The 22678-nt window shown below is 38.6% G+C and overlaps 20 pseudogenes; all 20 read left to right on the forward strand.

The window, feature by feature from the left end:
* The first annotated feature begins 110 nt into the window (after positions 1 to 110).
* LOC113093499 (uncharacterized) lies at positions 111 to 229 on the forward strand (annotated as a pseudogene).
* Positions 230 to 1616: 1387 nt separating this feature from the next.
* On the forward strand, positions 1617 to 1735 carry LOC113093515 (uncharacterized; annotated as a pseudogene).
* Positions 1736 to 2106: 371 nt separating this feature from the next.
* LOC113093502 (uncharacterized) lies at positions 2107 to 2225 on the forward strand (annotated as a pseudogene).
* A 1401-nt stretch (positions 2226 to 3626) lies between these two features.
* LOC113093503 (uncharacterized) lies at positions 3627 to 3745 on the forward strand (annotated as a pseudogene).
* Positions 3746 to 5131: 1386 nt separating this feature from the next.
* On the forward strand, positions 5132 to 5250 carry LOC113093441 (uncharacterized; annotated as a pseudogene).
* Positions 5251 to 5613: 363 nt separating this feature from the next.
* Positions 5614 to 5732, forward strand: LOC113093504 (uncharacterized; annotated as a pseudogene).
* Positions 5733 to 7121: 1389 nt separating this feature from the next.
* LOC113093459 (uncharacterized) lies at positions 7122 to 7241 on the forward strand (annotated as a pseudogene).
* Positions 7242 to 7604: 363 nt separating this feature from the next.
* Positions 7605 to 7723, forward strand: LOC113093505 (uncharacterized; annotated as a pseudogene).
* A 1381-nt stretch (positions 7724 to 9104) lies between these two features.
* Positions 9105 to 9223, forward strand: LOC113093511 (uncharacterized; annotated as a pseudogene).
* Positions 9224 to 9581: 358 nt separating this feature from the next.
* LOC113093455 (uncharacterized) lies at positions 9582 to 9699 on the forward strand (annotated as a pseudogene).
* A 1738-nt stretch (positions 9700 to 11437) lies between these two features.
* On the forward strand, positions 11438 to 11555 carry LOC113093467 (uncharacterized; annotated as a pseudogene).
* Positions 11556 to 11993: 438 nt separating this feature from the next.
* LOC113093452 (uncharacterized) lies at positions 11994 to 12113 on the forward strand (annotated as a pseudogene).
* A 1383-nt stretch (positions 12114 to 13496) lies between these two features.
* LOC113093478 (uncharacterized) lies at positions 13497 to 13615 on the forward strand (annotated as a pseudogene).
* A 364-nt stretch (positions 13616 to 13979) lies between these two features.
* On the forward strand, positions 13980 to 14098 carry LOC113093506 (uncharacterized; annotated as a pseudogene).
* Positions 14099 to 15486: 1388 nt separating this feature from the next.
* Positions 15487 to 15605, forward strand: LOC113093489 (uncharacterized; annotated as a pseudogene).
* A 362-nt stretch (positions 15606 to 15967) lies between these two features.
* On the forward strand, positions 15968 to 16086 carry LOC113093507 (uncharacterized; annotated as a pseudogene).
* A 1385-nt stretch (positions 16087 to 17471) lies between these two features.
* Positions 17472 to 17590, forward strand: LOC113093501 (uncharacterized; annotated as a pseudogene).
* A 364-nt stretch (positions 17591 to 17954) lies between these two features.
* On the forward strand, positions 17955 to 18073 carry LOC113093508 (uncharacterized; annotated as a pseudogene).
* Positions 18074 to 19472: 1399 nt separating this feature from the next.
* LOC113093509 (uncharacterized) lies at positions 19473 to 19591 on the forward strand (annotated as a pseudogene).
* A 1364-nt stretch (positions 19592 to 20955) lies between these two features.
* LOC113093468 (uncharacterized) lies at positions 20956 to 21075 on the forward strand (annotated as a pseudogene).
* Positions 21076 to 22678: the final 1603 nt, after the last annotated feature.

The raw sequence follows: 22678 nt of genomic DNA on the forward strand, positions 1-22678 counted from the left end.
CCTGGGAATACCAGGTGCTTTAAGCTTTAGGGTTTTCTTTCCTACTTATATAATGTACCGGCGATTAGATTGACTGATCTTTAAATAGCTCTCTCTTTGCAGCAGTCTTCGCTTATGGCCATACCACCCTGGCTATGCCAGATCATGTCTGAGCTCGGAAGCTAAGCAGGTTTGGGCCTGGTTAGTAATTGGATGGGAGACCCCCTGGTAATACCAGTTGCTTTAAGATTTTTGTAAATTTTTCACAAATTATATAATAATCTTGAAAAAAAAAAAGAGTGAATGCCCATTCTTTGAATCTTAGCAGTCATTGACCTGTGTAGTGTTTGGATGGGAGACCCCCTGTTAATACCAGGTGCTCTAATATTATTGGAAATTTATTACTAATTATATAATAATCTTAAAAAAAAAGAGCCAATGCCCGATCTCTTAATCTTAGCAGGTATTGGCCTGGTTAGTGCTTGGATGGGAGACCGCCTCGGAATACCAGGTGCTGTAAGCTTTTGGATTTTCATTCCTACTTATATAATGTATGGGCGATTTGATTGGCTGATCTTTAAATAGTCTTCTCTTTGCAGTATCCTTCGCTTGCGACCGTAACAACCTGGCTATGCCTGATCTCGTCTGCTCTCGGAAGCTAAGCAGGTTTGGTCCTGTATAATGTACCGGCGATTAGATTGGCTGATCTTTAAATAGCTCTCTCTTTGCAGCAGTCTTCGCTTATGGCCATTCCACCCTGGCTATGCCAGATCATGTCTGAGCTCGGAAACTAAGCAGGTTTCGGCCTGGTTAGTAATTGGATGGCAGACCCCCTGGTAATACCAGTTGCTTTAAGATTTTTGGAAATTTTTCACAAATTATATAATAATCTTGCAAGAAAAAAAGAAAGGAGTCAATGCCCCATATCTGAATCTTAGCAGGTATGGGCCTGGTTAGTAATTGGATGGGAGACACCCTGGTAATACCAGTTGCTTTAAGATTTTTGGAAATTTTTCACAAATTATATAATAATCTTGAAAAAAAAAAAAAGTCAATGCCCGATCTCTGAATAATAGCAGGTTTTGCCTGGTTAGTACTTGGATGGAAGACGGCCGGGAAATACCAGTTGCTGTAATATTTTTGGCAATTTTTACTAATTACATAATAATCTTGCAACAAAAAAAAAAAAAAGAGTAAATGCCCAATCTTTGAATCTTAGGAGGTATGGACCTGTTTAGTGCTTGGATGGGAGACCGCCTCGGAATACCAGTTGCTGTAATATTTTTGGAAATTTGTACTAATTATATAATTATCTTGAAACAAAAAGAGTCAATGCCCAATCTTTGAATCTTAGCAGCTATGGACCTGTTTAGTGTTTGGATGGGAGACCGCCTCGGAAAACCAGGTGCTCTAATATTATTGGAAATTTATTACTAATTATATAATAATCTTTAAAAAAAAAAAAAAAAAAAAAAAGAGTCAATGCCCGATCTCTTAATCTTAGCAGGTATTGGCCTGGTTAGTGCTTGGATGGGAGACCGCCTGGGAATACCAGGTGCTTTAAGCTTTAGGGTTTTCTTTCCTACTTATATTAGATTGGCTGATCTTTAAATAGCTCTCTCTTTGCAGCAGTCTTCGCTTATGGCCATACCACCCTGTCTATGCCAGATCATGTCTGAGCTCGGAAGCTAAGCAGGTTTGGGCCTGGTTAGTAATTGGATGGGAGACCCCCTGGTAATACCAGTTGCTTTAAGATTTTTGTAAATTTTTCACAAATTATATAATAATCTTGAAAAAAAAAAGAGTCAATGCCCATTCTTTGAATCTTAGCAGTCATGGACCTGTTTAGTGTCTGGATGGGAGACCGCCTCGGAATACCAGGTGCTCTAATATTATTGGAAATTTATTACTAATTATATAATAATCTTAAAAAAAAAAAAAAAAAAAAAAAAGAGTCAATGCCCGATCTCTTAATCTTAGCAGGTATTGGCCTGGTTAGTGCTTGGATGGGAGACCGCCTGGGAATACCAGGTGCTTTAAGCTTTAGGGTTTTCTTTCCTACTTATATAATGTACCGGCGATTAGATTGACTGATCTTTAAATAGCTCTCTCTTTGCAGCAGTCTTCGCTTATGGCCATACCACCCTGGCTATGCCAGATCATGTCTGAGCTCGGAAGCTAAGCAGGTTTGGGCCTGGTTAGTAATTGGATGGGAGACCCCCTGGTAATACCAGTTGCTTTAAGATTTTTGTAAATTTTTCACAAATTATATAATAATCTTGAAAAAAAAAAGAGTGAATGCCCATTCTTTGAATCTTAGCAGTCATTGACCTGTGTAGTGTTTGGATGGGAGACCCCCTGGTAATACCAGGTGCTCTAATATTATTGGAAATTTATTACTAATTATATAATAATCTTAAAAAAAAAGAGCCAATGCCCGATCTCTTAATCTTAGCAGGTATTGGCCTGGTTAGTGCTTGGATGGGAGACCGCCTCGGAATACCAGGTGCTGTAAGCTTTTGGATTTTCATTCCTACTTATATAATGTATGGGCGATTTGATTGGCTGATCTTTAAATAGTCTTCTCTTTGCAGTATCCTTCGCTTGCGACCGTAACAACCTGGCTATGCCTGATCTCGTCTGCTCTCGGAAGCTAAGCAGGTTTGGTCCTGTATAATGTACCGGCGATTAGATTGGCTGATCTTTAAATAGCTCTCTCTTTGCAGCAGTCTTCGCTTATGGCCATTCCACCCTGGCTATGCCAGATCATGTCTGAGCTCGGAAACTAAGCAGGTTTCGGCCTGGTTAGTAATTGGATGGCAGACCCCCTGGTAATACCAGTTGCTTTAAGATTTTTGGAAATTTTTCACAAATTATATAATAATCTTGCAAGAAAAAAAGAAAGGAGTCAATGCCCCATATCTGAATCTTAGCAGGTATGGGCCTGGTTAGTAATTGGATGGGAGACACCCTGGTAATACCAGTTGCTTTAAGATTTTTGGAAATTTTTCACAAATTATATAATAATCTTGAAAAAAAAAAAAAAGTCAATGCCCGATCTCTGAATAATAGCAGGTTTTGCCTGGTTAGTACTTGGATGGAAGACGGCCGGGAAATACCAGTTGCTGTAATATTTTTGGCAATTTTTACTAATTACATAATAATCTTGCAACAAAAAAAAAAAAAAGAGTAAATGCCCAATCTTTGAATCTTAGGAGGTATGGACCTGTTTAGTGCTTGGATGGGAGACCGCCTCGGAATACCAGTTGCTGTAATATTTTTGGAAATTTGTACTAATTATATAATTATCTTGAAACAAAAAGAGTCAATGCCCAATCTTTGAATCTTAAGCAGCTATGGACCTGTTTAGTGTTTGGATGGGAGACCGCCTCGGAAAACCAGGTGCTCTAATATTATTGGAAATTTATTACTAATTATATAATAATCTTAAAAAAAAAAAAAAAAAAAAAAAGAGTCAATGCCCGATCTCTTAATCTTAGCAGGTATTGGCCTGGTTAGTGCTTGGATGGGAGACCGCCTGGGAATACCAGGTGCTTTAAGCTTTAGGGTTTTCTTTCCTACTTATATAATGTACCGGCGATTAGATTGACTGATCTTTAAATAGCTCTCTCTTTGCAGCAGTCTTCGCTTATGGCCATACCACCCTGGCTATGCCAGATCATGTCTGAGCTCGGAAGCTAAGCAGGTTTGGGCCTGGTTAGTAATTGGATGGGAGACCCCCTGGTAATACCAGTTGCTTTAAGATTTTTGTAAATTTTTCACAAATTATATAATAATCTTGAAAAAAAAAAAGAGTGAATGCCCATTCTTTGAATCTTAGCAGTCATTGACCTGTGTAGTGTTTGGATGGGAGACCCCCTGTTAATACCAGGTGCTCTAATATTATTGGAAATTTATTACTAATTATATAATAATCTTAAAAAAAAAGAGCCAATGCCCGATCTCTTAATCTTAGCAGGTATTGGCCTGGTTAGTGCTTGGATGGGAGACCGCCTCGGAATACCAGGTGCTGTAAGCTTTTGGATTTTCATTCCTACTTATATAATGTATGGGCGATTTGATTGGCTGATCTTTAAATAGTCTTCTCTTTGCAGTATCCTTCGCTTGCGACCGTAACAACCTGGCTATGCCTGATCTCGTCTGCTCTCGGAAGATAAGCAGGTTTGGTCCTGTATAATGTACCGGCGATTAGATTGGCTGATCTTTAAATAGCTCTCTCTTTGCAGCAGTCTTCGCTTATGGCCATTCCACCCTGGCTATGCCAGATCATGTCTGAGCTCGGAAACTAAGCAGGTTTCGGCCTGGTTAGTAATTGGATGGCAGACCCCCTGGTAATACCAGTTGCTTTAAGATTTTTGGAAATTTTTCACAAATTATATAATAATCTTGCAAGAAAAAAAGAAAGGAGTCAATGCCCCATATCTGAATCTTAGCAGGTATGGGCCTGGTTAGTAATTGGATGGGAGACACCCTGGTAATACCAGTTGCTTTAAGATTTTTGGAAATTTTTCACAAATTATATAATAATCTTGAAAAAAAAAAAAAAGTCAATGCCCGATCTCTGAATAATAGCAGGTTTTGCCTGGTTAGTACTTGGATGGAAGACGGCCGGGAAATACCAGTTGCTGTAATATTTTTGGCAATTTTTACTAATTACATAATAATCTTGCAACAAAAAAAAAAAAAGAGTAAATGCCCAATCTTTGAATCTTAGGAGGTATGGACCTGTTTAGTGCTTGGATGGGAGACCGCCTCGGAATACCAGTTGCTGTAATATTTTTGGAAATTTGTACTAATTATATAATTATCTTGAAACAAAAAGAGTCAATGCCCAATCTTTGAATCTTAGCAGCTATGGACCTGTTTAGTGTTTGGATGGGAGACCGCCTCGGAAAACCAGGTGCTCTAATATTATTGGAAATTCATTACTAATTATATAATAATCTTTAAAAAAAAAAAAAAAAAAAAAAGAGTCAATGCCCGATCTCTTAATCTTAGCAGGTATTGGCCTGGTTAGTGCTTGGATGGGAGACCGCCTGGGAATACCAGGTGCTTTAAGCTTTAGGGTTTTCTTTCCTACTTATATTAGATTGGCTGATCTTTAAATAGCTCTCTCTTTGCAGCAGTCTTCGCTTATGGCCATACCATCCTGTCTATGCCAGATCATGTCTGAGCTCGGAAGCTAAGCAGGTTTGGGCCTGGTTAGTAATTGGATGGGAGACCCCCTGGTAATACCAGTTGCTTTAAGATTTTTGTAAATTTTTCACAAATTATATAATAATCTTGAAAAAAAAAGAGTCAATGCCCATTCTTTGAATCTTAGCAGTCATGGACCTGTTTAGTGTCTGGATGGGAGACCGCCTCGGAATACCAGGTGCTCTAATATTATTGGAAATTTATTACTAATTATATAATAATCTTAAAAAAAAAAAAAAAAAGAGTCAATGCCCGATCTCTTAATCTTAGCAGGTATTGGCCTGGTTAGTGCTTGGATGGGAGACCGCCTGGGAATACCAGGTGCTTTAAGCTTTAGGGTTTTCTTTCCTACTTATATAATGTACCGGCGATTAGATTGACTGATCTTTAAATAGCTCTCTCTTTGCAGCAGTCTTCGCTTATGGCCATACCACCCTGGCTATGCCAGATCATGTCTGAGCTCGGAAGCTAAGCAGGTTTGGGCCTGGTTAGTAATTGGATGGGAGACCCCCTGGTAATACCAGTTGCTTTAAGATTTTTGTAAATTTTTCACAAATTATATAATAATCTTGAAAAAAAAAAGAGTGAATGCCCAATCTTTGAATCTTAGCAGTCATTGACCTGTGTAGTGTTTGGATGGGAGACCCCCTGGTAATACCAGGTGCTCTAATATTATTGGAAATTTATTACTAATTATATAATAATCTTTAAAAAAAAAGAGCCAATGCCCGATCTCTTAATCTTAGCAGGTATTGGCCTGGTTAGTGCTTGGATGGGAGACCGCCTCGGAATACCAGGTGCTGTAAGCTTTTGGATTTTCATTCCTACTTATATAATGTATGGGCGATTTGATTGGCTGATCTTTAAATAGTCTTCTCTTTGCAGTATCCTTCGCTTGCGACCGTAACAACCTGGCTATGCCTGATCTCGTCTGCTCTCGGAAGCTAAGCAGGTTTGGTCCTGTATAATGTACCGGCGATTAGATTGGCTGATCTTTAAATAGCTCTCTCTTTGCAGCAGTCTTCGCTTATGGCCATTCCACCCTGGCTATGCCAGATCATGTCTGAGCTCGGAAACTAAGCAGGTTTCGGCCTGGTTAGTAATTGGATGGCAGACCCCCTGGTAATACCAGTTGCTTTAAGATTTTTGGAAATTTTTCACAAATTATATAATAATCTTGCAAGAAAAAAAGAAAGGAGTCAATGCCCCATATCTGAATCTTAGCAGGTATGGGCCTGGTTAGTAATTGGATGGGAGACACCCTGGTAATACCAGTTGCTTTAAGATTTTTGGAAATTTTTCACAAATTATATAATAATCTTGAAAAAAAAAAAAAAAGTCAATGCCCGATCTCTGAATAATAGCAGGTTTTGCCTGGTTAGTACTTGGATGGAAGACGGCCGGGAAATACCAGTTGCTGTAATATTTTTGGCAATTTTTACTAATTACATAATAATCTTGCAACAAAAAAAAAAAAAAGAGTAAATGCCCAATCTTTGAATCTTAGGAGGTATGGACCTGTTTAGTGCTTGGATGGGAGACCGCCTCGGAATACCAGTTGCTGTAATATTTTTGGAAATTTGTACTAATTATATAATTATCTTGAAACAAAAAGAGTCAATGCCCAATCTTTGAATCTTAGCAGCTATGGACCTGTTTTAGTGTTTGGATGGGAGACCGCCTCGGAAAACGAGGTGCTCTAATATTATTGGAAATTCATTACTAATTATATAATAATCTTTAAAAAAAAAAAAAAAAAAAAAAGAGTCAATGCCCGATCTCTTAATCTTAGCAGGTATTGGCCTGGTTAGTGCTTGGATGGGAGACCGCCTGGGAATACCAGGTGCTTTAAGCTTTAGGGTTTTCTTTCCTACTTATATTAGATTGGCTGATCTTTAAATAGCTCTCTCTTTGCAGCAGTCTTCGCTTATGGCCATACCATCCCTGTCTATGCCAGATCATGTCTGAGCTCGGAAGCTAAGCAGGTTTGGGCCTGGTTAGTAATTGGATGGGAGACCCCCTGGTAATACCAGTTGCTTTAAGATTTTTGTAAATTTTTCACAAATTATATAATAATCTTGAAAAAAAAAGAGTCAATGCCCATTCTTTGAATCTTAGCAGTCATGGACCTGTTTAGTGTCTGGATGGGAGACCGCCTCGGAATACCAGGTGCTCTAATATTATTGGAAATTTATTACTAATTATATAATAATCTTAAAAAAAAAAAAAAAAGAGTCAATGCCCGATCTCTTAATCTTAGCAGGTATTGGCCTGGTTAGTGCTTGGATGGGAGACCGCCTGGGAATACCAGGTGCTTTAAAGCTTTAGGGTTTTCTTTCCTACTTATATAATGTACCGGCGATTAGATTGACTGATCTTTAAATAGCTCTCTCTTTGCAGCAGTCTTCGCTTATGGCCATACCACCCTGGCTATGCCAGATCATGTCTGAGCTCGGAAGCTAAGCAGGTTTGGGCCTGGTTAGTAATTGGATGGGAGACCCCCTGGTAATACCAGTTGCTTTAAGATTTTTGTAAATTTTTCACAAATTATATAATAATCTTGAAAAAAAAAGAGTGAATGCCCAATCTTTGAATCTTAGCAGTCATTGACCTGTGTAGTGTTTGGATGGGAGACCCCCTGGTAATACCAGGTGCTCTAATATTATTGGAAATTTATTACTAATTATATAATAATCTTAAAAAAAAGAGCCAATGCCCGATCTCTTAATCTTAGCAGGTATTGGCCTGGTTAGTGCTTGGATGGGAGACCGCCTCGGAATACCAGGTGCTGTAAGCTTTTGGATTTTCATTCCTACTTATATAATGTATGGGCGATTTGATTGGCTGATCTTTAAATAGTCTTCTCTTTGCAGTATCCTTCGCTTGCGACCGTAACAACCTGGCTATGCCTGATCTCGTCTGCTCTCGGAAGCTAAGCAGGTTTGGTCCTGTATAATGTACCGGCGATTAGATTGGCTGATCTTTAAATAGCTCTCTCTTTGCAGCAGTCTTCGCTTATGGCCATTCCACCCTGGCTATGCCAGATCATGTCTGAGCTCGGAAACTAAGCAGGTTTCGGCCTGGTTAGTAATTGGATGGCAGACCCCCTGGTAATACCAGTTGCTTTAAGATTTTTGGAAATTTTTCACAAATTATATAATAATCTTGCAAGAAAAAAAGAAAGGAGTCAATGCCCCATATCTGAATCTTAGCAGGTATGGGCCTGGTTAGTAATTGGATGGGAGACACCCTGGTAATACCAGTTGCTTTAAGATTTTTGGAAATTTTTCACAAATTATATAATAATCTTGAAAAAAAAAAAAAAGTCAATGCCCGATCTCTGAATAATAGCAGGTTTTGCCTGGTTAGTACTTGGATGGAAGACGGCCGGGAAATACCAGTTGCTGTAATATTTTTGGCAATTTTTACTAATTACATAATAATCTTGCAACAAAAAAAAAAAAAAGAGTAAATGCCCAATCTTTGAATCTTAGGAGGTATGGACCTGTTTAGTGCTTGGATGGGAGACCGCCTCGGAATACCAGTTGCTGTAATATTTTGGAAATTTGTACTAATTATATAATTATCTTGAAACAAAAAGAGTCAATGCCCAATCTTTGAATCTTAGCAGCTATGGACCTGTTTAGTGTTTGGATGGGAGACCGCCTCGGAAAACCGAGGTGCTCTAATATTATTGGAAATTCATTACTAATTATATAATAATCTTTAAAAAAAAAAAAAAAAAAAGAGTCAATGCCCGATCTCTTAATCTTAGCAGGTATTGGCCTGGTTAGTGCTTGGATGGGAGACCGCCTGGGAATACCAGGTGCTTTAAGCTTTAGGGTTTTCTTTCCTACTTATATTAGATTGGCTGATCTTTAAATAGCTCTCTCTTTGCAGCAGTCTTCGCTTATGGCCATACCATCCTGTCTATGCCAGATCATGTCTGAGCTCGGAAGCTAAGCAGGTTTGGGCCTGTTTAGTAATTGGATGGGAGACCCCCTGGTAATACCAGTTGCTTTAAGATTTTTGTAAATTTTTCACAAATTATATAATAATCTTGAAAAAAAAAGAGTCAATGCCCATTCTTTGAATCTTAGCAGTCATGGACCTGTTTAGTGTCTGGATGGGAGACCGCCTCGGAATACCAGGTGCTCTAATATTATTGGAAATTTATTACTAATTATATAATAATCTTAAAAAAAAAAAAAAAAAAAGAGTCAATGCCCGATCTCTTAATCTTAGCAGGTATTGGCCTGGTTAGTGCTTGGATGGGAGACCGCCTGGGAATACCAGGTGCTTTAAGCTTTAGGGTTTTCTTTCCTACTTAATATTACCGGGATTGATGCTGATCTTTAAATAGCTCTCTCTTTGCAGCAGTCTTCGCTTATGGCCATACCACCCTGGCTATGCCAGATCATGTCTGAGCTCGGAAGCTAAGCAGGTTTGGGCCTGGTTAGTAATTGGATGGGAGACCCCTGGTAATACCAGTTGCTTTAAGATTTTTGTAAATTTTTCACAAATTATATAATAATCTTGAAAAAAAAAAGAGTCAATGCCCATTCTTTGAATCTTAGCAGTCATTGGACCTGTGTAGTGTTGGATGGGAGACCCGCCTCGGAATACCAGGTGCTCTAATATTATTGGAAATTTATTACTAATTATATATAATCTTAAAAAAAATTAAGCTTTAGGGTTTTCTTTCCTACTTATATTAGATTGGCTGATCTTTAAATAGCTCTCTCTTTGCAGCAGTCTTCGCTTATGGCCATACCACCCTCTATGCCAGATCATGTCTGAGCTCGGAAGCTAAGCAGGTTGGGCCTGGTTAGTAATTGGATGGGAGACCCCCTGGTAATACCAGTTGCTTTAAGATTTTTGTAAATTTTTCACAAATTATATAATAATCTTGAAAAAAAAAAGAGTCAATGCCCAATCTTTGAATCTTAGCAGTCATGGACCTGTTTAGTGTCTGGATGGGAGACCGCCTCGGAATACCAGGTGCTCTAATATTATTGGAAATTTATTACTAATTATATAATAATCTTAAAAAAAAAAAAAAAAGAGTCAATGCCCGATCTCTTAATCTTAGCAGGTATTGGCCTGGTTAGTGCTTGGATGGGAGACCGCCTGGGAATACCAGGTGCTTTAAGCTTTAAGGGTTTTCTTTCCTACTTAATATAATGTACCGGCGGATTAGATGACTGATCTTTAAAATAGCTCTCTCTTTGCAGGCAGTTCCTTCGCTTATGGCCATACACCACTGGCTATGCCCAAGAATCATGTCTGAGCCTCGGAAGCTAAGCAGGGTTTGGGCCTGGTTAGTAATTTGGGGATGGGGAGACGCCGCTGGTAATCACCAGTTGCTTTAAACGATTTTGTCAAATTTTTCACAAATTATATAATAATCTTGAAAAAAAAAAGAGTGAATGCCCATTCTTGAATCTTAGCAAGTCCATTGAACCTGTTGGATGGGACCCCTTAACCAGGTGCTCTATTACTTGGAATGGGAGACCCCCTAATTAATACCAGGTGCTCTAATATTATTGGAAATTTATTACTAATTATATAATAATCTTAAAAAAAAAAAAAAAAAAAAGAGTCAATGCCCGATCTCTTAATCTTAGCAGGTATTGGCCTGGTTAGTGCTTGGATGGGAGACCGCCTGGAATACCAGGTGCTTTAAGCTTTAGGGTTTTCTTTCCTACTTATATTAGATTGGCTGATCTTTAAATAGCTCTCTCTTTGCAGCAGTCTTCGCTTATGGCCTATACCACCCTGGCTATGCCAGATCATGTCTGATGCTCGGAAAGCTAAGCAGGTTTGGGCCTGGTTAGTAATTGGATGGGAGACCCCCTGGTAATACCAGTTGCTTTAAGATTTTTGTAAATTTTTCACAAATTATATAATAATCTTGAAAAAAAAAAGAGTCAATGCCCATTCTTTGAATCTTAGCAGTATGGACCTGTTTAGTGTCTGGATGGGAGACCGCCTCGGAATACCAGGTGCTCTAATATTATTGGAAATTTATTACTAATTATATAATAATCTTAAAAAAAAAAAAAAGAGTCAATGCCCGATCTCTTAATCTTAGCAGGTATTGGCCTGGTTAGTGCTTGGATGGGAGACCGCCTGGGAATACCAGTGCTTTAAGCTTTAGGGTTTTTCTTTCCTACTTATATAATGTACCGGCGATTAGATTGACTGATCTTTAAATAGCTCTGTCTTTGCAGCAGTCTTCGCTTATGGCCATACCACCCTGGCTATGCAGATCATGTCTGAGCTCGGAAGCTAAGCAGGTTTGGGCCTGGTTAGTAATTGGATGGGAGACCCCCTGGTAATACCAGTTGCTTTAAGATTTTTGTAAATTTTTCACAAATTATATAATAATCTTGAAAAAAAAAAGAGTGAATGCCCAATCTTTGAATCTTAGCAGTCATTGACCTGTGTAGTGTTTGGATGGGAGACCCCCTGGTAATAACCAGGTGCTCTAATATTATTGGAAATTATTACTAATTATATAATTGTTCTGGATGGGAGACCGCCTCGGAATACCAGGTGCTCTAATATTATTGGAAATTTATTACTAATTATATAATAATCTTAAAAAAAAAAAAAAAAAAGAGTCAATGCCCGATCTCTTAATCTTAGCAGGTATTGGCCTGGTTAGTGCTTGGATGGGAGACCGCCTGGGAATACCAGGTGCTTTAAGCTTTAGGGTTTTCTTTCCTACTTATATAATGTACCGGCGATTAGATTGACTGATCTTTAAATAGCTCTCTCTTGCAGCAGTCTTCGCTTATGGCCATACCACCCTGGCTATGCCAGATCATGTCTGAGCTCGGAAGCTAAGCAGGTTTGGGGCCTGGTTAGTAATTGGATGGGAGACCCCCTGGTAATACCAGTTGCTTTAAGATTTTTGTAAATTTTTCACAAATTATATAATAATCTTGAAAAAAAAAAGAGTGAATGCCCATTCTTTGAATCTTAGCAGTCATTGACCTGTGTAGTGTTTGGATGGGAGACCCCCTGGTAATACCAGGTGCTCTAATATTATTGGAAATTTATTACTAATTATATAATAATCTTAAAAAAAAGAGCCAATGCCCGATCTCTTAATCTTAGCAGGTATTGGCCTGGTTAGTGCTTGGATGGGAGACCGCCTCGGAATACCAGGTGCTGTAAGCTTTTGGATTTTCATTCCTACTTATATAATGTATGGGCGATTTGATTGGCTGATCTTTAAATAGTCTTCTCTTTGCAGTATCCTTCGCTTGCGACCGTAACAACCTGGCTATGCCTGATCTCGTCTGCTCTCGGAAGCTAAGCAGGTTTGGTCCTGTATAATGTACCGGCGATTAGATTGGCTGATCTTTAAATAGCTCTCTCTTTGCAGCAGTCTTCGCTTATGGCCATTCCACCCTGGCTATGCCAGATCATGTCTGAGCTCGGAAACTAAGCAGGTTTCGGCCTGGTTAGTAATTGGATGGCAGACCCCCTGGTAATACCAGTTGCTTTAAGATTTTTGGAAATTTTTCACAAATTATATAATAATCTTGCAAGAAAAAAAGAAAGGAGTCAATGCCCCATATCTGAATCTTAGCAGGTATGGGCCTGGTTAGTAATTGGATGGGAGACACCCTGGTAATACCAGTTGCTTTAAGATTTTTGGAAATTTTTCACAAATTATATAATAATCTTGAAAAAAAAAAAAAAAGTCAATGCCCGATCTCTGAATAATAGCAGGTTTTGCCTGGTTAGTACTTGGATGGAAGACGGCCGGGAAATACCAGTTGCTGTAATATTTTTGGCAATTTTTACTAATTACATAATAATCTTGCAACAAAAAAAAAAAAAGAGTAAATGCCCAATCTTTGAATCTTAGGAGGTATGGACCTGTTTAGTGCTTGGATGGGAGACCGCCTCGGAATACCAGTTGCTGTAATATTTTTGGAAATTTGTACTAATTATATAATTATCTTGAAACAAAAAGAGTCAATGCCCAATCTTTGAATCTTAGCAGCTATGGACCTGTTTAGTGTTTGGATGGGAGACCGCCTCGGAAAACCAGGTGCTCTAATATTATTGGAAATTCATTACTAATTATATAATAATCTTTAAAAAAAAAAAAAAAAAAAAGAGTCAATGCCCGATCTCTTAATCTTAGCAGGTATTGGCCTGGTTAGTGCTTGGATGGGAGACCGCCTGGGAATACCAGGTGCTTTAAGCTTTAGGGTTTTCTTTCCTACTTATATTAGATTGGCTGATCTTTAAATAGCTCTCTCTTTGCAGCAGTCTTCGCTTATGGCCATACCATCCTGTCTATGCCAGATCATGTCTGAGCTCGGAAGCTAAGCAGGTTTGGGCCTGGTTAGTAATTGGATGGGAGACCCCCTGGTAATACCAGTTGCTTTAAGATTTTTGTAAATTTTTCACAAATTATATAATAATCTTGAAAAAAAAAAGAGTCAATGCCCATTCTTTGAATCTTAGCAGTCATGGACCTGTTTAGTGTCTGGATGGGAGACCGCCTCGGAATACCAGGTGCTCTAATATTATTGGAAATTTATTACTAATTATATAATAATCTTAAAAAAAAAAAAAAAAAGAGTCAATGCCCGATCTCTTAATCTTAGCAGGTATTGGCCTGGTTAGTGCTTGGATGGGAGACCGCCTGGGAATACCAGGTGCTTTAAGCTTTAGGGTTTTCTTTCCTACTTATATAATGTACCGGCGATTAGATTGACTGATCTTTAAATAGCTCTCTCTTTGCAGCAGTCTTCGCTTATGGCCATACCACCCTGGCTATGCCAGATCATGTCTGAGCTCGGAAGCTAAGCAGGTTTGGGCCTGGTTAGTAATTGGATGGGAGACCCCCTGGTAATACCAGTTGCTTTAAGATTTTTGTAAATTTTTCACAAATTATATAATAATCTTGAAAAAAAAAAGAGTGAATGCCCAATCTTTGAATCTTAGCAGTCATTGACCTGTGTAGTGTTTGGATGGGAGACCCCCTGGTAATACCAGGTGCTCTAATATTATTGGAAATTTATTACTAATTATATAATAATCTTTAAAAAAAAGAGCCAATGCCCGATCTCTTAATCTTAGCAGGTATTGGCCTGGTTAGTGCTTGGATGGGAGACCGCCTCGGAATACCAGGTGCTGTAAGCTTTTGGATTTTCATTCCTACTTATATAATGTATGGGCGATTTGATTGGCTGATCTTTAAATAGTCTTCTCTTTGCAGTATCCTTCGCTTGCGACCGTAACAACCTGGCTATGCCTGATCTCGTCTGCTCTCGGAAGCTAAGCAGGTTTGGTCCTGTATAATGTACCGGCGATTAGATTGGCTGATCTTTAAATAGCTCTCTCTTTGCAGCAGTCTTCGCTTATGGCCATTCCACCCTGGCTATGCCAGATCATGTCTGAGCTCGGAAACTAAGCAGGTTTCGGCCTGGTTAGTAATTGGATGGCAGACCCCCTGGTAATACCAGTTGCTTTAAGATTTTTGGAAATTTTTCACAAATTATATAATAATCTTGCAAGAAAAAAAGAAAGGAGTCAATGCCCCATATCTGAATCTTAGCAGGTATGGGCCTGGTTAGTAATTGGATGGGAGACACCCTGGTAATACCAGTTGCTTTAAGATTTTTGGAAATTTTTCACAAATTATATAATAATCTTGAAAAAAAAAAAAAAAGTCAATGCCCGATCTCTGAATAATAGCAGGTTTTGCCTGGTTAGTACTTGGATGGAAGACGGCCGGGAAATACCAGTTGCTGTAATATTTTTGGCAATTTTTACTAATTACATAATAATCTTGCAACAAAAAAAAAAAAAAGAGTAAATGCCCAATCTTTGAATCTTAGGAGGTATGGACCTGTTTAGTGCTTGGATGGGAGACCGCCTCGGAATACCAGTTGCTGTAATATTTTTGGAAATTTGTACTAATTATATAATTATCTTGAAACAAAAAGAGTCAATGCCCAATCTTTGAATCTTAGCAGCTATGGACCTGTTTAGTGTTTGGATGGGAGACCGCCTCGGAAAACCAGGTGCTCTAATATTATTGGAAATTCATTACTAATTATATAATAATCTTTAAAAAAAAAAAAAAAAAAAAAAAGAGTCAATGCCCGATCTCTTAATCTTAGCAGGTATTGGCCTGGTTAGTGCTTGGATGGGAGACCGCCTGGGAATACCAGGTGCTTTAAGCTTTAGGGTTTTCTTTCCTACTTATATTAGATTGGCTGATCTTTAAATAGCTCTCTCTTTGCAGCAGTCTTCGCTTATGGCCATACCATCCTGTCTATGCCAGATCATGTCTGAGCTCGGAAGCTAAGCAGGTTTGGGCCTGGTTAGTAATTGGATGGGAGACCCCCTGGTAATACCAGTTGCTTTAAGATTTTTGTAAATTTTTCACAAATTATATAATAATCTTGAAAAAAAAAGAGTCAATGCCCATTCTTTGAATCTTAGCAGTCATGGACCTGTTTAGTGTCTGGATGGGAGACCGCCTCGGAATACCAGGTGCTCTAATATTATTGGAAATTTATTACTAATTATATAATAATCTTAAAAAAAAAAAAAAAAGAGTCAATGCCCGATCTCTTAATCTTAGCAGGTATTGGCCTGGTTAGTGCTTGGATGGGAGACCGCCTGGGAATACCAGGTGCTTTAAGCTTTAGGGTTTTCTTTCCTACTTATATAATGTACCGGCGATTAGATTGACTGATCTTTAAATAGCTCTCTCTTTGCAGCAGTCTTCGCTTATGGCCATACCACCCTGGCTATGCCAGATCATGTCTGAGCTCGGAAGCTAAGCAGGTTTGGGCCTGGTTAGTAATTGGATGGGAGACCCCCTGGTAATACCAGTTGCTTTAAGATTTTTGTAAATTTTTCACAAATTATATAATAATCTTGAAAAAAAAAAGAGTGAATGCCCATTCTTTGAATCTTAGCAGTCATTGACCTGTGTAGTGTTTGGATGGGAGACCCCCTGGTAATACCAGGTGCTCTAATATTATTGGAAATTTATTACTAATTATATAATAATCTTAAAAAAAAGAGCCAATGCCCGATCTCTTAATCTTAGCAGGTATTGGCCTGGTTAGTGCTTGGATGGGAGACCGCCTCGGAATACCAGGTGCTGTAAGCTTTTGGATTTTCATTCCTACTTATATAATGTATGGGCGATTTGATTGGCTGATCTTTAAATAGTCTTCTCTTTGCAGTATCCTTCGCTTGCGACCGTAACAACCTGGCTATGCCTGATCTCGTCTGCTCTCGGAAGCTAAGCAGGTTTGGTCCTGTATAATGTACCGGCGATTAGATTGGCTGATCTTTAAATAGCTCTCTCTTTGCAGCAGTCTTCGCTTATGGCCATTCCACCCTGGCTATGCCAGATCATGTCTGAGCTCGGAAACTAAGCAGGTTTCGGCCTGGTTAGTAATTGGATGGCAGACCCCCTGGTAATACCAGTTGCTTTAAGATTTTTGGAAATTTTTCACAAATTATATAATAATCTTGCAAGAAAAAAAGAAAGGAGTCAATGCCCCATATCTGAATCTTAGCAGGTATGGGCCTGGTTAGTAATTGGATGGGAGACACCCTGGTAATACCAGTTGCTTTAAGATTTTTGGAAATTTTTCACAAATTATATAATAATCTTGAAAAAAAAAAAAAAGTCAATGCCCGATCTCTGAATAATAGCAGGTTTTGCCTGGTTAGTACTTGGATGGAAGACGGCCGGGAAATACCAGTTGCTGTAATATTTTTGGCAATTTTTACTAATTACATAATAATCTTGCAACAAAAAAAAAAAAAAGAGTAAATGCCCAATCTTTGAATCTTAGGAGGTATGGACCTGTTTAGTGCTTGGATGGGAGACCGCCTCGGAATACCAGTTGCTGTAATATTTTTGGAAATTTGTACTAATTATATAATTATCTTGAAACAAAAAGAGTCAATGCCCAATCTTTGAATCTTAGCAGCTATGGACCTGTTTAGTGTTTGGATGGGAGACCGCCTCGGAAAACCAGGTGCTCTAATATTATTGGAAATTCATTACTAATTATATAATAATCTTTAAAAAAAAAAAAAAAAAAAAAAGAGTCAATGCCCGATCTCTTAATCTTAGCAGGTATTGGCCTGGTTAGTGCTTGGATGGGAGACCGCCTGGGAATACCAGGTGCTTTAAGCTTTAGGGTTTTCTTTCCTACTTATATTAGATTGGCTGATCTTTAAATAGCTCTCTCTTTGCAGCAGTCTTCGCTTATGGCCATACCATCCTGTCTATGCCAGATCATGTCTGAGCTCGGAAGCTAAGCAGGTTTGGGCCTGGTTAGTAATTGGATGGGAGACCCCCTGGTAATACCAGTTGCTTTAAGATTTTTGTAAATTTTTCACAAATTATATAATAATCTTGAAAAAAAAAAGAGTCAATGCCCATTCTTTGAATCTTAGCAGTCATGGACCTGTTTAGTGTCTGGATGGGAGACCGCCTCGGAATACCAGGTGCTCTAATATTATTGGAAATTTATTACTAATTATATAATAATCTTAAAAAAAAAAAAAAAAAGAGTCAATGCCCGATCTCTTAATCTTAGCAGGTATTGGCCTGGTTAGTGCTTGGATGGGAGACCGCCTGGGAATACCAGGTGCTTTAAGCTTTAGGGTTTTCTTTCCTACTTATATAATGTACCGGCGATTAGATTGACTGATCTTTAAATAGCTCTCTCTTTGCAGCAGTCTTCGCTTATGGCCATACCACCCTGGCTATGCCAGATCATGTCTGAGCTCGGAAGCTAAGCAGGTTTGGGCCTGGTTAGTAATTGGATGGGAGACCCCCTGGTAATACCAGTTGCTTTAAGATTTTTGTAAATTTTTCACAAATTATATAATAATCTTGAAAAAAAAAAGAGTGAATGCCCAATCTTTGAATCTTAGCAGTCATTGACCTGTGTAGTGTTTGGATGGGAGACCCCCTGGTAATACCAGGTGCTCTAATATTATTGGAAATTTATTACTAATTATATAATAATCTTTAAAAAAAAGAGCCAATGCCCGATCTCTTAATCTTAGCAGGTATTGGCCTGGTTAGTGCTTGGATGGGAGACCGCCTCGGAATACCAGGTGCTGTAAGCTTTTGGATTTTCATTCCTACTTATATAATGTATGGGCGATTTGATTGGCTGATCTTTAAATAGTCTTCTCTTTGCAGTATCCTTCGCTTGCGACCGTAACAACCTGGCTATGCCTGATCTCGTCTGCTCTCGGAAGCTAAGCAGGTTTGGTCCTGTATAATGTACCGGCGATTAGATTGGCTGATCTTTAAATAGCTCTCTCTTTGCAGCAGTCTTCGCTTATGGCCATTCCACCCTGGCTATGCCAGATCATGTCTGAGCTCGGAAACTAAGCAGGTTTCGGCCTGGTTAGTAATTGGATGGCAGACCCCCTGGTAATACCAGTTGCTTTAAGATTTTTGGAAATTTTTCACAAATTATATAATAATCTTGCAAGAAAAAAAGAAAGGAGTCAATGCCCCATATCTGAATCTTAGCAGGTATGGGCCTGGTTAGTAATTGGATGGGAGACACCCTGGTAATACCAGTTGCTTTAAGATTTTTGGAAATTTTTCACAAATTATATAATAATCTTGAAAAAAAAAAAAAAGTCAATGCCCGATCTCTGAATAATAGCAGGTTTTGCCTGGTTAGTACTTGGATGGAAGACGGCCGGGAAATACCAGTTGCTGTAATATTTTTGGCAATTTTTACTAATTACATAATAATCTTGCAACAAAAAAAAAAAAAAGAGTAAATGCCCAATCTTTGAATCTTAGGAGGTATGGACCTGTTTAGTGCTTGGATGGGAGACCGCCTCGGAATACCAGTTGCTGTAATATTTTTGGAAATTTGTACTAATTATATAATTATCTTGAAACAAAAAGAGTCAATGCCCAATCTTTGAATCTTAGCAGCTATGGACCTGTTTAGTGTTTGGATGGGAGACCGCCTCGGAAAACCAGGTGCTCTAATATTATTGGAAATTCATTACTAATTATATAATAATCTTTAAAAAAAAAAAAAAAAAAAAAGAGTCAATGCCCGATCTCTTAATCTTAGCAGGTATTGGCCTGGTTAGTGCTTGGATGGGAGACCGCCTGGGAATACCAGGTGCTTTAAGCTTTAGGGTTTTCTTTCCTACTTATATAATGTACCGGCGATTAGATTGACTGATCTTTAAATAGCTCTCTCTTTGCAGCAGTCTTCGCTTATGGCCATACCACCCTGGCTATGCCAGATCATGTCTGAGCTCGGAAGCTAAGCAGGTTTGGGCCTGGTTAGTAATTGGATGGGAGACCCCCTGGTAATACCAGTTGCTTTAAGATTTTTGTAAATTTTTCACAAATTATATAATAATCTTGAAAAAAAAAAGAGTGAATGCCCAATCTTTGAATCTTAGCAGTCATTGACCTGTGTAGTGTTTGGATGGGAGACCCCCTGGTAATACCAGGTGCTCTAATATTATTGGAAATTTATTACTAATTATATAATAATCTTTAAAAAAAAGAGCCAATGCCCGATCTCTTAATCTTAGCAGGTATTGGCCTGGTTAGTGCTTGGATTGGAGACCGCCTCGGAATACCAGGTGCTGTAAGCTTTTGGATTTTCATTCCTACTTATATAATGTATGGGCGATTTGATTGGCTGATCTTTAAATAGTCTTCTCTTTGCAGTATCCTTCGCTTGCGACCGTAACAACCTGGCTATGCCTGATCTCGTCTGCTCTCGGAAGCTAAGCAGGTTTGGTCCTGTATAATGTACCGGCGATTAGATTGGCTGATCTTTAAATAGCTCTCTCTTTGCAGCAGTCTTCGCTTATGGCCATTCCACCCTGGCTATGCCAGATCATGTCTGAGCTCGGAAACTAAGCAGGTTTCGGCCTGGTTAGTAATTGGATGGCAGACCCCCTGGTAATACCAGTTGCTTTAAGATTTTTGGAAATTTTTCACAAATTATATAATAATCTTGCAAGACAAAAAGAAAGGAGTCAATGCCCCATATCTGAATCTTAGCAGGTATGGGCCTGGTTAGTAATTGGATGGGAGACACCCTGGTAATACCAGTTGCTTTAAGATTTTTGGAAATTTTTCACAAATTATATAATAATCTTGAAAAAAAAAAAAAAAGTCAATAATAGCAGGTTTTGCCTGGTTAGTACTTGGATGGAAGACGGCCGGGAAATACCAGTTGCTGTAATATTTTTGGCAATTTTTACTAATTACATAATAATCTTGCAACAAAAAAAAAAAAAAGAGTAAATGCCCAATCTTTGAATCTTAGGAGGTATGGACCTGTTTAGTGCTTGGATGGGAGACCGCCTCGGAATACCAGTTGCTGTAATATTTTTGGAAATTTGTACTAATTATATAATTATCTTGAAACAAAAAGAGTCAATGCCCAATCTTTGAATCTTAGCAGCTATGGACCTGTTTAGTGTTTGGATGGGAGACCGCCTCGGAAAACCAGGTGCTCTAATATTATTGGAAATTTATTACTAATTATATAATAATCTTAAAAAAAAAAAAAAAAAGAGTCAATGCCCGATCTCTTAATCTTAGCAGGTATTGGCCTGGTTAGTGCTTGGATGGGAGACCGCCTGGGAATACCAGGTGCTTTAAGCTTTAGGGTTTTCTTTCCTACTTATATTAGATTGGCTGATCTTTAAATAGCTCTCTTTGCAGCAGTCTTCGTTTATGGCCATACCACCCTTGTCTATGCCAGATCATGTCTGAGCTCGGAAGCTAAGCAGGTTTGGGCCTGGTTAGTAATTGGATGGGAGACCCCCTGGTAATACCAGTTGCTTTAAGATTTTTGTCAATTTTTCACAAATTATATAATAATCTTGAAAAAAAAAAGAGTCAATGCCCATTCTTTGAATCTTAGCAGTCATGGACCTGTTTAGTGTCTGGATGGGAGACCGCCTCGGAATACCAGGTGCTCTAATATTATTGGAAATTTATTACTAATTATATAATAATCTTAAAAAAAAAAAAAAAAAAAAAAAAGAGTCAATGCCCGATCTCTTAATCTTAGCAGGTATTGGCCTGGTTAGTGCTTGGATGGGAGACCGCCTGGGAATACCAGGTGCTTTAAGCTTTAGGGTTTTCTTTCCTACTTATATAATGTACCGGCGATTAGATTGACTGATCTTTAAATAGCTCTCTCTTTGCAGCAGTCTTCGCTTATGGCCATACCAACCTGAGGGCGCTAGAGTGCAACAGGAAGTGAGTTGGCAGTAGTAGGAAGAGAGAGGCTCTTCCATTTTGTAGTTTGGTTTAGTTTTATTAGTTGGTTTGTTTTTTTGTTTGTGTTGAGTTTATATTAGTTAGTGTTTTTTTAACCCCAAACAGTTTATACTGTTTGGGGTTTCATACAACAAAATGACAGATTTAATGGACAAAGGACACGGACTGTCAAATGGACATGAGATGGGGATCAGAGAATCTGGATATGTTGCTGACGAGATGGAAAGGAATATGAATGAAGGGAATGCTGAAAGCAGGAATGAGACTTGGGCAAAGGTGGTTTCAAGGAGAAAAGAAGATGGAAAAACCAATGGACAAGACAGAAAAATAGAACTACAAACAACTGAAGGTACTGGAACTAATAATGGAGGTGAAGAAAAAAGAAATGATTTATCTCAACCACAGCAAATGATAAAGAAATTGAGCCACCAAACAAAGTATCAGAGGCAATACAGAAAAGAAGCAACATTAACAATGACTGTAAAAGATATAGAAAACACAACAGTAATAATGATAATTAAATCAGTTGAAGAGAAAGTAGGAATTGGAAAACTGATCGGACTAAGAAGAAAGAATAACAATGAATTTGAAATGACTATGGAAAGTGAGTTGGACTGTGATTCACTGTTGAATGGAATCATGATTAACGGAAAAGAATGTGAGATAAGGAAACTGTGTGCAACAGAAAGGATGGTATCTTTCTTGAGTCTGCCCAGCTATATAGAAGATGAGGAAATCATTCAAAAACTGATAGATTGGGGAGTAACTCCCATATTGCCTCTAAGAAGGAGATATCATCCGGGGACAACAGTGGCGGACGGAACACGTTTTATAAAGGTAAAGTTTCCAAAAGAAGTGACATCTTTGCCATATAATACCAGGTTCATGACTGAAGAAGGAGTGCAGTACTACAGAGTGATTCATGACAACCAATTGAAGACATGCAGGATCTGTGTAAGTGTGGAACATGAGAAAAAGGACTGTCCACAATTCAAATGTCGAGACTGTTTTGAGCAGGGGCATTATGCGCGGGACTGCAAAGTCCCACGGTGCCAAGGCTGCGACAAAGCAATCATGAGATGCAGATGTGAGATGGAACATAAGGTAAATGAGGACACAAATATGGACGTACAGGAGGTGATGGGAGATACTGCAACTGAGCATTTA

This window comes from Carassius auratus, unplaced genomic scaffold, assembly GCF_003368295.1.
Source record: "Carassius auratus strain Wakin unplaced genomic scaffold, ASM336829v1 scaf_tig00215035, whole genome shotgun sequence".
NCBI classification, from domain to species: domain Eukaryota; kingdom Metazoa; phylum Chordata; class Actinopteri; order Cypriniformes; family Cyprinidae; genus Carassius; species Carassius auratus.